Genomic DNA, 8635 nt, shown 5'->3' on the forward strand with positions numbered 1-8635 from the left:
TCGTATAGAGCTAACACCTTCAGTCCATCAGGATAGGTGACTCGAGTGAAAATATATAATGGTAGAGTATTAGTCAATTAGCGATCCTTTTTATATTTTAAGTCAATTAGTAATATCAAATTCATTTTCAGTAAATTATTCTTTTATATTTTTAGTCAATTAGTTAATTAGAATGTGACATTTTTACCTAATTTTCGTTTCATTTTTAATTGATGATGTATAATATTATTATTGAAATATTTCCGTTCCATTTTTAATTTATCTTTAATATTGTTTAAAATATGCATTTACTATTTATGATGTAGAATTATTATTGAAATATTTCCGTCAAATTTTAATTTTCGTTCCATTTTTAATTAAAATGTAATTATCTAACCATTTTTTTTCATATTAATCAATTATGGATCATTTTTTATTTGCAGTCAACTATTAGTATTCATTTCTTTTTATATTTTCAGTCAATTTGTAATGCCATATTCATTTTCAACCAATTATTCTTTTTTATTTTCAGTCAATTAGCCAATTGGAATATTCTTTTTTGTTTCATTTTCAACCAATGATGTAGAATATTATTATTGAAATATTTCTGTTTCATTTTTAATTTTTGTTGCATTTTTAATTTATCTTTACTATTGTTTAAAATATGTCTTTACTATTGATGATGTAGAATATTATTATTTAAATATTTTCTTTTCATTTTTAATTTACTTTTACTTGATGATGTAGAGTATTATTATTAAAATATTTTCGTTCTATTTTTAATTTGCATTTCGTTGTTTAAAATTGTGAAAGATTGATGACATAATTGTGATTTGATGTATTATACTGTATAATATTATTGTGAAAAATTAAAATGCAATGATCTGACCATTTCCTTTTCCATTCTAGTCAATTATGGATCATTTTTATTTTCAGTCAATTATTAATATTCATTTACTTTTCCAATTAACCTAACTTTAACTCTTTTTTTTTTTCATGGAATAAGGTTCAAATTGGCCACTGAACGTAACCTGAAAGTGCAATTAGGCCACTGAACGAAAAAAAAAAAGTGCAATTAGGCCACTGAACCACTCAAAAAATGTGCAATTTCACCTGATAGTAGGTTACCCTCAATTTTAGCAGGTTATCTGCTTACGTGGCAGCTGAGTTGGCATTTTTAATAAATTTTAATTAATTTTTAATAAATTTTAATAATAACTTTTTATTAAAAAAATTTTTAAAAAAATAAAAACGACTTTATTTTATTTTTTATTTAATTTTTTCCAATTTTTTTATAAAATTTATTATTAAAATTAATTATTAAAAATTATTAAAAATGCCAACTAAGCTGCCACGTAAGCAGGTAACCTGCTAAAATTGATGGTAACCTGCTATCCGGTAAAATTGCATACGTTTGGAGAGTTCAGTGGCCTAATTGCACATTTTTTGAATGTTCAATGGCCTAATTGCACTTTTTTTTCGTTCAGTGGCCTAATTGCATTTTCAGGTTACGTTCAGTGGCCAATTTAACCTTATTCCTTTTTTCATTTTTAATTTTCAGTGAATTATTAATATTCATTTCTTTTTTCCAATTTACCTAATTTCCATTATATTTTTAATTGATGATGTAGAATATTATTGTGAAATATTTATGTTCATTTTTCATTCTTTTTTTTTTAATTTACCTTTACTATTTATTATTGTTTGGGTAGGAAGTCAAGTAAATAGGATTTTGTTTTTAATTATATAGTATAGATTTGACCGTGAGGTTGTAGCATATATATATATATATATATATATATATATATATATATATATATATATATATATATATATATATATATATATATATATATATATATATATATATATATATATATATATATATATATATATATATATATGAATTGGTTATATAGGGTATTATGTTAGTACATGAGAGCATTGAATATGGAAACAATATTACCAAGATTTTAGTTAATTTCTATTTTACATTTGCTTACAAAATAAGTTGTATTAAATTAGTTGGTGATAAACATCCAAAAATTCTACACGGTAATACCATACATAATATTACCAATTATGCTAATATGTTATTACCTAATTAATTATATCTTTTCTACACAGTATATAAATAAGTAAAAAAAATATGGAGAATTTGCAAACAATAATGTTACCAAAAATATTATTATATTATAGAATATAAATAATATGTCTTTTATATATGGTATTATGTTATTATGTTAATACGTAAATATGGAAACAATATTACCAAGATTTTAGTTAATATTCATTTTACATTTGCTTACAAAATAAGCTGTAGTAAATTTGTTGGTAAAAATACAGCTAGCTACGCATGAAAGATGAATTCAATCTAAAAATGACCGTTTATAGTTTTGTATGTGCACATGCACACATAAGGATGATGAGTTTTGTTCATATGAACATAAGATAGTACTTATGTAGGTTGATTATTTATAATATATTTGGAAGTAAAATTTGAGGTCTAAGATCATATAGGGCAGGCACTCTTTGATCATAAATCAATAAATAATTAGTTATATACACATATATATATATATCTGTAGTATTGAACCTTGTGAGATAAGAAATAATAATTAGTTAAATGATGCCTTTATTTGGATGCACTGAGACTATTACAATGCTCCATCACTTTGAAAACATGTACAACTTTGACTTTATTTTATACTTTGCTTATCCTTTGGATTTTTATGTATTATTTTAAGCTAATTTATTTATTAACATTAAAAAAATACATTTTAAAGTGTGACAATTTATACTAATAAATCATTTTAAAAAGTGGCAAAAGATTATTAAAAAATTTGATGCCACTATATCAATTTAAAAAAAAATGTTTTATTGCTACTGTTTATCTCAATCATCTCATAAATAACAATAATGTTTCTTAGAGGGGTCCAATCAATACGTAGACTGAAAAAAAAAAAAAAGAAGACAATCATAAACAAAATAAGTACAAAAATAAATGATAAAAACATTATGATAATGATTAAGACATAATAAATTTACTTTTCCAGAAATTCACAAAACTCTGAAAATCTTGATTGAAAATGTGCTGTGTATCAAGAGTTACATATCTTGATATAACCGGCTAATAAAAAAGAACATTCATTACTTGTCCTTATTCAAACACTTTCAAATATAAAGAAAAGTTAAAACACTTGTGTTTAGATTAACTCTTTGTATCATTCTTAACTTTACACAATTGCATAAGAACAACCATAGGATTTGCAAGGCCAGAATTTAAAAAAAAAAAAAAAAAAGTTTCAACTCTTGGTATATGTTGATCTCACACTATAGCCTTCAATTAATTATCCCTATAAACAAATAAACTACTTAATAAAAAATACATATACAAAATACAATAAAAATAACAAAATTAGATAATTTACTTTGTATCAACGTACAATTATAAAATCAATAAGTTAAGAAGGCTTCCATGCAATGATCTTATTCAATGGGGAGTATATCTCAACGACCCTACCAATAACGTCAAACATTTTAATAAAAAAAATAAATAAATTCAGATGTAGATTAAAATTGTAAATGAAAACTTACCAACGAACTGTTTATCATCTACAGACTTCAAAGATGAAAATGATTTCAATAAATAAATTTGTCTAGGAAAGTTGTCATTTTTTTTTTATTCTTTAACCAAATTAGCATAGTTGAATTACAACATAAAATAATTAGTGCATTTTTTGTAAATATAGAAATTACTTATCACCATAATTTTTTTAATGGCATAAACATTTTATTCTTTGAAAAGCTTAGAGTACTTACCAACATGCTCCCTTGGTATATGAGCACGAAGTTCCCTACAATGGAGTAAAAAAAAGTGCTATTTTGTAATTTATTTTTGCAGTATTAGCAGCTTTGGAATGCATCTTCGTCCCAATTTAATATACAACACGAGTTCTAGAAAAAAGCAAAATCGAAAAAATACCATTTAATCGTGAAATATGCACTCTCTAGATTTTATGGAATCACTCCCCTTTCTCTATGGGACTTCATATAGGTGCACACCAATCACCATCTAATAGCTTTGAAAGTCTTCAATGGAGAAATATCCCGGGCAAGGATAAATATTGGAGTCGTAGAAAAAAGCAAAATTGAAAAAAAAATACCTCTTGAACGTGAAACATGCACTCTCTAGATTTTATGAAATCATATAGGCCAGGTGCGCACCAATTGCAGTCTAATAGCTTGCAAGTCTTCAATGGAGAAATATCTTGGGCAAGGATAAACATTGAAGTCGTAACAATTGTATGTTAGTATACATATCTATATCTCTATATATAATTACTCAATATAAATAAATGAATATAAGGAAAAAATATTACCAATTAATAGATTTACCAAATAGGTTAATACGTGAATATGGAAACAATATTGATTTTATTTAATTTCTATTTTACATTTGATTACCAAATAAGTTTTACTACAAAAGTTTGGGCGGGAAAATGAAATAGGAGGATTTTACTTTTATATATATATAGATTAAGGGTCTAATATAATTGACTCTTATTAGAATGGTAGATATTTTGCACCGAAAAATGAAGACAATAAACTAATTGACAGGATAATAGGGCTGGCACCCGACCCGGATCACAAATGAGCATCTGACTCAGCATCACATGGGAACCCAACGGGCAGAACTCCAACGGTTAGAATCCAACAGGTGTCACATTTATTGTCATTGAAGCCACCTTTGATGCCACGATTGATGAGAGAGAGTTAAAGCCTCAACGCCTCATTCATGACTCTTCATATTCTTGCCATTAGCTCAGCTCCCCAAGGATGTCTCTTCATGTTGTTACCGTTAGGACCTAGCATAAATAGAACTTCCCTCAGCTGAGCAGGGGACACACTGTACTTTCTATACTGAGACAAAGAGCAATACAACTATTGTTACTCTCTTTCACGGAACGTCATTCTAATATTATATTTCCGGTAACATTATTACCGTCATTGGTGCTTTCATTGAGAGCCTGAGTCCAATACTCAAGCAGGCTACAACACAACTCATTCCTCTTTCAACAGCAAGCTTGAAAGAATGGTGTCCCGCAGCTCCCATGGTTCCCGCAACGTGAACAATGACAATGCCTCAGGTGACCTCCGGGACCAACTCACCAACAATCGCGGAGGGGACCTTCGAGACCAACTCAACAATGGAGGGGACCTTCGAGACCAACTCAACAATGGAGGGGACCTTCGAGACCAACTCAACAATAGAGGGGTGAACCAAGCCGTGAACCTCCAGGCGACTGCCGATGTCATTCAACAAGCAGTGACGGCGGCGCTAAATCAGGTGGCGGTGGGACTGCAAGGCCAAGTGCCCCCGCCGCGGCCCCAGGAAATAAGGGTGGAGACCCAAAGAAGTGGACCGGCCAGACGACAACCAGGCCCTTCCCAATCTGCACCAGAACGATTGGGACAAAGGGCGCCCGTGCGGCAAAGATTAAGACCACGGGCCGAGGGATCCTCTACCAGAGGTCCTCGCCAACACGAAAACAGAGAAGCCGAGAGATCACCCACAGAGGAGGTGGGCGAGTCTCGGGAGCCGACCCCACGCCAACACGTTGATGAGTCGGCCTTACGTCGACACTTGGAGGAGCGACGCGTCGAAGAGCCAGCTCCGCGACGGCACTCGGCGGGGAAGCGACGCGTTGATGAGCGGGCTCCACACCGACACTTGGAGGAGCGGCAGCCGGCCCCGCGCCGGCACCCTGATGAGTCGGCCCTGGTCGAGAGGCTACAGAGAAGAATCGAGGAGTTAGCAAGAAGGGTGGAGGCACGGGAGCAGTCGCCGGAACCCGAGGTACGGATGGCAGCACCATTCTCCCCAAGCATCATGGACGTACCTTTGCCGAGGGACTTTAGGTTGCCCGCCATCAAGGAGTACTCGGGGGTCACTGACCCACGCGTCCACATGACGAGGTACAAGGCTGCTATGGTAATGATCGGGGCAGGGGACGCCATCATGTGCCGAGCGTTCTTGTCCACCCTGGATGGAGCGGCCCAAGACTGGTTCAACACCATCCCTGATGGGTCGATCCAAAACTTTGGGGAGTTGTCCAAGAGCTTCCTGACATACTTCTCCGGTAGCATACAGCGTAAGAAACCCTTCTCTCACCTCTGTGTAGTGACGCAAGATAGAGGCGAGAGCCTCAAAGACTTCCTGATAAAATGGAAAAAGGAAGTCAATAATGTCTACGACTTCGACTCCAAGGCGGCGATCCCGATATTTATCCATGCCTTAAGATTAGGGTATTTCCACAAGCAGTTGAACGCCCACCACCCCCGCTCTTACGAAGATCTGATAAGGACGGCTAGCCGCTATGCTGAAGCAGAGGACGTCGACAGAAAGAAGAAGGACGAAGAGGATGGAAGGAAAGGTGGGAAGCCTGGGAAAGCGGGCCCGCCCAGCCAGGCACCACCCTCGAACCACCCGACCGCAGGGAAAGGCCGAGACCACGAACGACCTCGCCTGGTCCCCTTGCGTAATCTAACTCCTCTTACCTATCCCGTCAGTGTCATTCTACAGCAAGCTGAGGAGATGGGAATGGTAGAATTCCCCGAGGAGTGCATGAAGGTCTCCCCAAAGGCAGACCAAACAAAGTACTGCAGGTTTCATAGTCAAGCCGGCCACGATACAGATGAGTGTCACGTTTTGAAGAGACAAATAGAAGAACTCATCCAGCAGGGCTACTTTCGGCATTTTGTCAAGCGATCCAAGCAGCAGCAGCAGCCGCAGCGCGATCCATAAAAAAATCCACCAAAAAATGTCTGGAGAAATGAGGATGTCACCGAGCCGTCCACCTTGAAAAAAAGAGAACACGACCAAATATCTGAGCAGAGTGATAGTGAGAAAGAAACCGAGGTGGCGCCTAGACGACAAAAGAAGCACACCATACACTTTATCTATGGTGGACCTGCAGGGGGCGACACGCCCGCGGAAAGAAAGAAGTGGAGCCGGCGGCTACACGTGGGAGAAGTGGCAAGTCTTCCCAGAGAAAAGAAACAGAGACAGGAGGCCATCACCTTCTCTGATGATGACCTCCCAGAGGGCCCGTTACCCCATCGTGACGCCCTGGTAATTGAGATGGACGTCAACGATGTCATTGTCCGCCGCATCTTAGTCGACACGGGAAGCTCAGTCAATGTGATATATTACGATGCCTTCACCAAGTTAGGGATACTTAGGAACCAGCTCAAGAAGTACGTACCCCACTCTCTGGATTTACGGGTGATTCAGTGGAGACGGAGGGGTCAGTGGTCTTACCAGTGGAGATAGGCACGAGCCCTAACATTCGCAAACTTGACTTGGAATTCATCGTGGTAAGACTCACTTGTGCGCACAACATCATATTGGGGAGACCGGCACTGGAGAACCTCAAGGCCATAGTGTCGGTGGAACACTTGTGTATGAAGTTCCCCACTCCGAGCGGGATAGGGGTCGTCAGAGGAGACCAGCGAGCGGCCCGCAGTTGTTACGTTAAAGCATGCAAAAAGATTGGCAGAAATGATCCACAAGTCCACACCATCTGTAAAGATAATCGATCGGGTATGGAGCTAGGAACATTTGTTAAGTATTTTCCTTAATATTCTAGTAGTCGTTTGAGACTAGTGTTTGGTAATCGCGGTCCGCCCGCTTTGCATTATGAAATCTTTTGAAATAAAATCTCGTGCTTGTGGTCCGCCCATGTTGTTTCCAAAAAAAAAAAAAAAAAAGGGAACGAGTCGCACGCCCCGGCCACAGGTTGGCCGAGACGTGACTCGACTCGGATGGCCGAGGCAAGCCTCGGCCAAAGTTCGGCCGAGGAACCCGCCTCGGCCACAGTCTGACCGAGGCACGCCTCGGCCACAGTTTGGCCGAGGCACGCCTCAGTCAGGGTTGGCCGAGGCGCACGCCTCGGCCAATTGTTGGCCGAGGCGCACACCTCGGCCGAGGCGCCCGCCTCGGCCAACGCCAAAGTCCGTCTCGGCAAAAAAAAAAAAAAAAAAAAAAAAAAGGCCGGAGCCTGCCCCAGCCACGATCGGTCGGGGCGACGCCTCGGCCACGATCGGTCGAGGCCACGCCTCGGCCACGATCGGCCGAGGCGACGCCTCGGCCACGGTCAGCCGAGGCGCACGCCTCGGCCACGATCGGTCGAGGCGACGCCTCGGCCACGATCGGTCGAGGCGACGCCTCGGCCACGATCGGTCGAGGCGACGCCTCAGCCACGATCGATCGAGGCGACGCCTCGGCCACGATCGGTCGAGGCGCAAGCATCGGCCACGATCGGTCGAGGCGACGCCTCGGCCGGAGGCACGCACCTCTGCCAACCTAGGCCAAAGCCTATCTCGGCTAGCATAAGAAATAAAATAAAATCATATGTGATTAAAAATATATATATATATATATATATATATATATATATATATATATATATATATATATATATAATCACATATCCTAAATCAAGCAGGATTCTACACAGGATCAAGATAGATTCAGCCTTACTCCCAAGTCAACTCAAACACATCCGTTGACTCAGGAGTAGGGGGACTGGTGACAGGATAATAGGGCTGGCACCCGACCCGGATCACAAATGAGCATCTGACTCAGCATCAC

This window comes from Ipomoea nil, unplaced genomic scaffold (genome assembly GCF_001879475.1).
Source record: "Ipomoea nil cultivar Tokyo-kokei standard unplaced genomic scaffold, Asagao_1.1 scaffold2653, whole genome shotgun sequence".
Classification (NCBI taxonomy): domain Eukaryota; kingdom Viridiplantae; phylum Streptophyta; class Magnoliopsida; order Solanales; family Convolvulaceae; genus Ipomoea; species Ipomoea nil.